The 9,124-nt window shown below is 39.9% G+C and overlaps 1 long non-coding RNA gene across 2 annotated transcripts; it reads left to right on the plus strand.

The window, feature by feature from the left end:
* The first annotated feature begins 1,317 nt into the window (after positions 1-1,317).
* On the plus strand, positions 1,318-4,341 carry LOC113011027 (uncharacterized). Of its 2 annotated transcripts, XR_003270422.1 has the most exons (9): positions 1,318-1,885; positions 2,011-2,100; positions 2,189-2,308; positions 2,385-2,524; positions 2,837-2,909; positions 3,174-3,285; positions 3,366-3,474; positions 3,560-3,630; positions 4,152-4,341. It is a non-coding gene; the product is annotated as an uncharacterized LOC113011027 (long non-coding RNA). The 2 variants fall into 2 exon arrangements; XR_003270421.1 differs by having other exon boundaries at positions 2,385-2,909.
* Positions 4,342-9,124: the final 4,783 nt, after the last annotated feature.

The raw sequence follows: 9,124 nt of genomic DNA on the forward strand, positions 1-9,124 counted from the left end.
AGTTGTCAAGACAATAATTTAATGCATATCTCATGTTATTTAATTGTAATACCTGTTACACTCCAGTAGAGAGCATAATTTAACTTTTTCTGCACCGCTGGGTGAATGAGACAATGACAGATCTTTTTTTTTTTTTTTTTTCTATCAGGTTTGTTTTTCTTTACTCAAAGAGATCAAATTATTGGTGGGGACAATTCAATAATCGCTGGATATTGGTGGGGACATGTCCCTTCCGTCCATGCCAAATCTATGCCCTTGACAGAGAGAGAGAGAGAGAGAGCTGTGCATGAAGTGTGATTTTTATCGTGGTGGAAGCAAAACAGCAAATGTCAGAGGGAATTCATGATGACATTTATCAAATGTGAAGTTAGTTTGCTGCTTCTTTTGCTGCTGCCTCGGTCAATTTTGGTTGGAGACGTAAACACAGAGCTGACCCGACGCAGCAGAATCACTGAGCTCCGACAGTCCGTCTGCCGTGTCAGGTGAGAAAGGCGAGAAAGACAAAGAACTGAAGAAGCTTCTCGGATGAGAGGTGAGACGTCTTCAAGCAACTTATAGGAGTCCAGACGCTTTTCTTTGCAAGCTCCTTTGATCGAAGAGACAAAACTGATTGATGATGCGTCGGGTGTGTGTTTACGTCTTTGTGTGGAATCCGTGTACCTGCTCTCATTTAATGTTTGGTGGATGTTGAAATAGTTTAATCTGAGAATCTGGCGTTTCTGGCAAAACAAAGTTATATTTAAAAGTCAATTCAGGATTTAATGATTCGATATCGCTTTATTCAAACTACTCACCTCCCTCTCTCCACCTGCACTTTCAACTGGACCACGACCAATCAGAGAGGTCCCGCCCCTGACTATCTCTGATTGGTTTAGTCCACGATAGGGGCATAACGTGTGTCTGTTGTTGACCACACGGAGAGTTGCGGAGATTTTTTTTTGTTGTTGTAGTGCGACCAAAGATTTTTTTTAGTCGCACCATTGAAAAATTTGGTCGCATTAGCGACCAATTTGGTCGCACTCTAGAGCCCTGCCTGCAGCCCATCCTTTTGTTCATACTCCAAGACTATTTTTCTATATGTATTCTTACCCCCTGGCAACCGCCATTTCATAATGTTGCAAGCAATCACAAACTCTACAGTCTGTTTAACTCCAGTGTATACCAAACAATCTATTATTCTCAACAGAGCTAAACTCAACATAAACTGAACCCACATTAAAGTTAGCTCGGTGCTTACCTTTAGATGAGCCCACAAACCGAGAGAAACTCCGTGATGAAGCTGGAATTCTTTCCAAACACAGGAAACAGATGAGGGAGCAGAGACCCACGTGGTTCACGCTGATCTCAGCTACGATCCAGGAGACAAGGGTGTGCAGATCGATGCAGACATCGATCCAAACGTTGGTAGTGGTATATGTTCCTGTAAGTTCACTACTTTACTCCCGTTTCATGAAAAAGCAGCTCTCTCTGTTCGACTCTCCTCTCCTGCACAGACACTTTGCTCCGCCTCCTTTTCCGGCTCTGCTGTGATTTGTTGCTGCGCGGTCACGTGACCGAGCTTCACAAGGTAACCACGTGGGGTGTTATTTCAAAAGTAGCGCCTATCTCCTTTTCCTGAACTTTTCCTTGGCCTCGATGAAAACGTCATCGTGGGAAGGAGATTTGATAAGGACTCAGGGAAAGAGAGGAGCGATGCTGAGAATTGGAACAGCCTTACACTCTGTAACAATGTGACACCGGTGTTCTGGGAATTTCTCCTACCCCGTAAACCGTCCTACCCGTTGTTCTTGAGCATGTACGCGCATGCGCACAACACAAAAAGGGAAGCTAAGCGCATCCGGCTGTGATTTCACGCTACTCAATTGTCATATTTGCAGGAGAATAGGTAAGTAGTAAGTATTAGTACTTTTTATAGACGTTGATACTTGATTTTTTAAGCCTTTGTGATTGTTTGTCAATATTAAAGTGAAGTCGCTATCTGCTTTCTGCACAAAACTGTCGAATTTGCAGATTCGGTGAAGTCTGCTGTCAAGTTACTGGACGCGTGGTATTTGCACAACACTTTTGAGTCCGCAGCTTCGGTGTTTTAAGGCTGTTTCGGTAATCTCGTTGTTTAATAAGTTAAATTATTTGCATTGTCAACTGCACATATTGAAACTCATAAGAAAATGTTTACTGACATTCGTAGATATGGAGAAGAAGTGGGAAGAGATTTACGCGTTCATTTCTGCGGGCTTCTACCCTTCAGGATATGACAAGGCTCAGAGGCAAAACCTCAGAAGATATGCCTCAAAATTCAAACAAAAGGGTCAGTAATTTATTGTTAATACTAACAACTCATATGTGGTTAAATTAATTTCTAATTATATATTGTTTTACTGCAGATGGAGAACTCTTTGTTGGAACCAGAAGAGTATGGATGATGCCAGGAAGATATTTCATGAGTTTCATTCATCTCCAATTGGAGGACACACTGGCACACACAAAACGCTAAATGCAGTGTGTTCCAGATTTTACTGGTTTGGTATGACAGTTGACCATAAAACATTGTTATGTATTAACTGTTTGTACTGTTGTTAAATAGCGTTTAAAATAAGCAAATTTTTTGATATCAGTTAAAAGAGAAACTGTACACTTGCAAAATATATAAATATGGTTAATTAGTGATATTACAGTAATAACCTGTAGGCCTGGCAGAGATTTGAAGACACACACACACAAACTATTGTTGCTAAATAGTTTGTTCGTTAGAGAATATGTCATTAAGTGTTTTTGTTTTTTACAAATGAGAATGTTGAACATTTACGTGAACTCCATAAATATTTTTACCTTAAAGATTCAGGAATGTGACCAGTGTCAAAAAGTTGGGGAAACCACTGACTGCTGTGCAACCGTTGCAGTGTATTCAGGTAAATATTATGCCCCGTTTACCCATCAAACTATGCTTGTAGCTCATTTTTATTTTAGGTAGTCAAAATCTCCTCACAATCTGTACTGCTGTTAGACCCTCTTGGAAATGAAGGTTGTTATGAAAGGAAAGTTATGCGTAACTGGAGGTATTCATCATTCATTAATTATCTGTTTTAGGTTGTTTGGTTTGTGGGTTTTTTTTTTTCTTTTTATTTAGAGCAAAATGCTGGCTACATTTTAAAAACTTGTTTTGTTTTTATTAGGAATTTTCTGAAGATGAAAGGAAAGGAAGAGTCCTGAGTGGATTGGAAAATGGAGACTCTGCCACATAACAAGCAGATGGACTCCAGCAGTTGTGGAGTTTTAGTGTTGAAGGTATTTAATAAGCAATTGTATTTAACGTATTTAACTAGAATTAAGTTAATCAATTGCAATTACTGTAACATATTTTACAGTTTGCCAAACACTACCTTCTGAGTGGAGAGGTTACTAGGGTGCTGTCCACTCCAGAAGCCATTGGGCTGCACCGCACTGAAATTGCTTGCGAACTGCTAGAACATCAAAGTAAGTTGAGTCATGTGCTTTTGTATTGCAATAGCACTTTCAGTTTTGTTTAAAACTGTTAGGTTTAATGTCAGTGTGTTTCTAGGTAATGCTGATGACTACTGTGTGGTTTGTTCCATGCTGGAAGCCGATCCTGAGTCCAGTATGATTTAAATGGTAAAACAAATAAACCACAAATGCAATATACAGTGGCTTGCAATAGTATTCGGCCCCCTGGAACTTTTCCACATTTTGTCACATTACAGCCACAAACACAAATCAATTTTAATTGGAATTCCACGTGAAAGACCAATACAAAGTGGTGTACACGTGAGAAGTGGAACAACAATCATACATGATTCCAAACAATTTTTACAAATGAATAACTGAAAAGTGGGGTGTGCGTAATTATTCAGCCCCCTGAGTCAATACTTTGTAGAACCACCTTTATCTGCAATTACAGCTGCCAGTCTTTTAGGGTCTGTCTCTACCAGCTAGAGACTGGTAGAGACATTGGTCTTTCACGTGGAATTCCAATAAAATTGATTCATGTTTGTGAATGCAATCTGACAAAATGTGGAAAAGTTCACGGGGGCCGAAACTTTTGCAAGCCACTGTAGTAATTATTTTCTCATCAAATTCATAATGTTGGTTAACACACTTACACCCCCCCCCCCCCCCCCCCTCTCCCTCTTCAGGTGCAGTGCGAGTTTTGTTCCAGATGGTCACATTTTGGATGTGTTCAATATGAGAGCAGCCTGGTCAAGTACCTGTGCAACAAATGTACATAATTTGTACACTGTTTCTTTTTCAGTTCTTTCTCCCTGTGTTCTGTTGGATCTATAAATGTGAAATATATGTATCTGTAAATATATACTGTAACTATAATGGAGTGAGTTCATTGTCAAAGTTTATATAGTCAGGTGTTCCAATCACTTCATTGGTGACAGCTGTATAACTTAAGCACCTTGGCATGCAGACTGCTTCTACAAACAAGTGCCAAACCATGCTACTGTTGTTATTATAAACTAGAAGCATAATTCTGATGGGAAGAATTACGTGCCAAAACATGCTACCTTTGTGAATGTGACCTACAAGCACACTTTAATGGGTAAAAAGAAGTGTCAAACCGAACTGGCTTTATGAATATCAGCTACAAACATACTCTGATGGGCAAAGTTAAGTGGCAAACCGTCATACCTACTTAAATTTGTGCTGGAATTATTGTTTGGCAGCAGAAATGTGCATAAATTACATACAGTAGGACATTTTGCCAAAGTAGGGCAGTTTGTCATATGGCAGCGTAAAATTATCCTACTGGTAGGACGGTTTGCCAAAGTAGGATGGTTTGTCAGAACACCGGACGTCCGCCTGTTGAAACTACATTGTGCAGAAGATGGACTACAAAACAAACATCTTACTTCGTCACAATGTGTTCTAACCCTGTTGTTTTATGGAGGTCATATAAACGAGAACAGCCTTTTCAAAATATCCTTTCATTACAAAGTTTGAATTTTAAAGAAGAAGGAACATTTAGGGTCAGATTTACTAACATCTGCAGCAGCTCAAAGACATCTTTTGATGTTAAAAAGCTGCTGGATTTACTGAAGAGACTTAGTGTCAGTTTGTGACTGAAGTTATGACATATGTGTTTGTAAGAGTTTTACTTCCAGGAGAAGAAGATTTAAACGAGTGACACAAATGTAACGTACAAAATTGCACAAAATCTACCACAGAATCCTGTCTTGTTCTTGCTGTGGTTGTGATAGTGAGAAACACTTGCATGAATCACGAGCTTACTCTGTATTGTTGAGCCACTAATTGGTGCTGCTCTCAGCAGAAAGCTGATTTTTACTGAACTGAAGTGGCTTCTTCTTAGAGAGATATAAAACACACTGTTAGTAGATCATCCTGCAATTGTGACATCACAATAATTTGCCTCGCTTTATAAATCTGTCACTTCTATCACATATAAAATTAAATACATAAGTATCATACAGTTTAAACGAAGCACTGAAACTTGACAGACACGCCGTCGGGGCAGAAAGTCAACATCTCACTGATTCTGAGCTGCAGCTTTTGTTCCTCTCCGGCAAAAAGAAAGCTTCATTTTTGCTGTTTAATACATTTTTTTTTTTAAATTATGCCAAATTTAAAAGCGCTTAGCTTGCTGTTTGTCTGTGTTTTATCCTCAGTTACTTTGAAACAGTTACTGAGTCAAAATTGAATTTAATCAAATCAATTATAGAAATCAGTGATGATACCCAGCCCTAGTGAGTAGCCTAAGCCCAACAGAAGTGGATGCAGCTGTGGGTAATGAGAAAAGATGAAAAGGCTGATAACACATTATATGCAGTAAATGCACTGCCCAAGTGTCCCCTCTCCCCACTGCCTGTCAATAAAGAACTTTGTGTTGACAAGATTGTTAGGTAATCATTTACAAATCTATAATATCTGCATGGACAGCGTTAACTGATGAGGTCTGAAAATTCAATACTTACATTTAAAAGTTTACTCTTCTGCCATCTGCCGTTTTCTTATTTTTAAAAAAAAAAAAAATTAGCCACAGTAAAGGCTGCGCTATGAATTCTGGGATATGTTGTGCCACAAATGATACACCTGACTCATCCTTCAAGTCCGGGGAAATGAAGTGCGCATTTCCGGCCGCATTTGGAATTGGGACAGCCTTCATCACGTCGCTGTGGTGTAATCAGCCTCCAAATGGGGTCTCAAAATTGTACCAAAAACTCTGTACCTCCCTCCATCCAACCACACACTTCTTCGGTTTTGCCATCAGCCCTGCCTGCCTCAGGGAATCCGGGACTGTGACCAACCACTGCACATGCTCCACTGAGGTATCACTATGAATGACAACATCATCCAGGTAGGAAACAGCATATGCAGTGTGAGGACTCAGCTATCACTACAGGAGGTTCTGAAAAATGGCGGGGCTTCAAACAAGCCAAACGGAAGTGTGACGAATTGGTACGAACCACACAGAGTGGAGGAGGCGGTTTTTGTCTTTGGACTCTGCAGACAAGGGAATCTGCCAATCAGCTGCGTTTCAAAGTGGTGCTCCATGAGAGTCGTGCACACGGGTAGGGGGGAGAACACATCTGCAAAGCGCTGTTGCAATGCAGGAACATCTGCTTTATTGGAATGTGTGAGATGTTAATCACAATGCACACTCTCTAAAAACGTCATGCCCACAGCAGGTTTTTGAGAAAAATCAAATATTTTGGTCCTTGAAGATCATTTCAGAGTTTTTAATGAACTACAGGAACCCTGTTCTGTGTGAGTGGAGAACAGCCAAGTCGCCTCCTCTGATAAACCACCACATGTACCACTGAAAACAGTTAAATTAGTTTGAATCTGAAATCATGGCTCAAACTACTTGTTCTGAGACCATTTCTTCATTTTCACAACAAACTGTTTAATAAGACAAATTTTACACAGAGTTCATCAAATATAACTAACACTTTAATATTATCAGGATTTCATCATACAAACTTCAAATCAACAGGGAAAGAGCTGCAGAACATGTGGATCAAAATGAATTCATTAAAAAAACAACATGTGGACTTCAAAGATACAGTAAATACACTAAAGTGAAAGGAGAAGCCAAAATTTGAAGGAATTTGAATTAAGTAAAAGTAGTCATCTGTGATCTTTAAAATGGTCCTGATGTGTGCTGCTGTTTATAACTTTCAACATTTCTTTGCTGCCACTGTGAATACGAATGTGGTCTTTGCCTAATTGAATAAAGGTTACACTGACTCACTGCTCCATCTTCTGGTACAAACTGGCATTACATGGAAGTACAGCCCAAAACCAGTTTAGCTTGAGTTTCTTTTTTCTGGACATAAAGTCACAGCAGGTGTTGTTTCAAAGCTGGTGGACAGATTTAGTTCATTTTGGAGGTTTTAAGAGCAACTGCTTTGAAAACATTTGCAGTTTGGGGAGAAAATGATTTAAGAGAAGATTTTACAACAGCAAAAGATTAAATATGAATGAAGGATTGAAATTTAACTTAGCTAACACATAAAATGAATACAACTACTAAACACTACTGTATCCTAAGGAAACAAAGAATAAAATGTAACAGGGATAACATTTTAGAGAATTAAAACCCCTAAAAGGAAAAAAAATAAACTTGATATGCATATCTATACATGCAGCTTCCTAAATGTAACATTCAGAATTATTCACTGCAGGTCCAGAAATCAGAGCTACCTCATCAGTAGTGATGTGACGTTCTGTATCGAGGTTTCGAAGCGTGTGTCGAGTAATGGAGGGGGCGTTTCCGCGAAGCGCGTATCGAGGCTTGCTTCATTTATGGGAGGAGCTGAAAATGATGACGTCCGAAGCCTCGCTGCCCGGCTGTACCACATGACTGGTTCAGGAAGCGGTTCGAACTTTGCCGCAAATAATCATTTTCCATACTGCCAGCATAACTATACACAGTATACTGCCATCACTACAATATAGATGTTTTACACACTCCATTTGTTGTTGACAGTTACAGGCTGTGTGCAAAATGCCACACTCTTCAAATTCATGCCAACTAATATTTTTACGTCCAGTAGGTGTCCTGCTAGAGCAAATGAAGCTTCAAGAAGCTTCGCGTTGGGGTGAACCAATTGGATGAAAAGCTTCAGTGCTTCATGAGGCATCATCTGCCCATCACTACTCATCAGATCCTAGTGTGGCATCAGCTGACACTCTTTACAGGAGATTCCATCTGAACTCTGTGGAGCCTGATCTCAAGGTTTTTAAGTCTGACCCTGAAACCAGAAGAGGATCTTTCTCTCTCTTCAGATTCATTGTGATCCAGTGATTTCAGTCCTGCATGATCAGGCTGATGTTTGCACAGAGCAGACAATGAAGTGAAGGTTTTTGCACATTGGTAACAGTGAAACAGTTTATTTACAGTGTGGGATTGTTTGTGTTCGGAGTATGAACTGAGATTCCTGAAGCTCTTGTCACACTGGTCACAGCTGAAGTTCACTTCCATGTGTGTACGTTCATGTTTGTTACGATGACCTGATTGTGAGAAGCTTTTGTCACAGTGTCTGCACTTGTATGGTGTCGCTCCTGCAGTGGTGAAGGATGACCCACACTGGTCACAGATGTGCTTTTTGACCCCACTGTGGAAGAGGTCTTGTAGTTTTAATGTACTTGGTGTGTGGAAGCCCCTCCCACATTCTTTGCAGTAGTTCATTTTGTCTCCAGGGTGGCTACGTTGATGTGGTTTTAGGTCCCATTCGTGATTGGAGGTTTTTCCACAAAGGTTAAAGAGAAACGCTTGCCCACCACCACAGTGACGACAGGGTTGAGAAATGGATCAGTGTGCTTTGCTCCACTCCTAAACAAAGACATTGTATGTCAGGGAATTCCTTCAACAATTTTATCCTGAACGTCGCCTGAAATAAAAAGCATCTCTGCCAACGTCCAATTGAATTTTACAGTTTACACTATAAAACTCGGGTTACTTCTTCATTTTTCCAAACAATCAGGTTAAAATTACAAGATAAAAAAATCAATACATCCTCACAGTAACTGCACGTCTAGAGTTACTTTCTGGAGTGGATCTGTTGGTGTTTTTTCAGCTGATTTGGAGCTTTAAAAGTCTTCTCACACAGGTCATTTATAAGGTCTCTCCTCAATGTGT

This window comes from Astatotilapia calliptera, chromosome 3 (assembly GCF_900246225.1).
Source record: "Astatotilapia calliptera chromosome 3, fAstCal1.2, whole genome shotgun sequence".
In the NCBI taxonomy this organism is placed as follows: Eukaryota; Metazoa; Chordata; class Actinopteri; order Cichliformes; family Cichlidae; genus Astatotilapia; species Astatotilapia calliptera.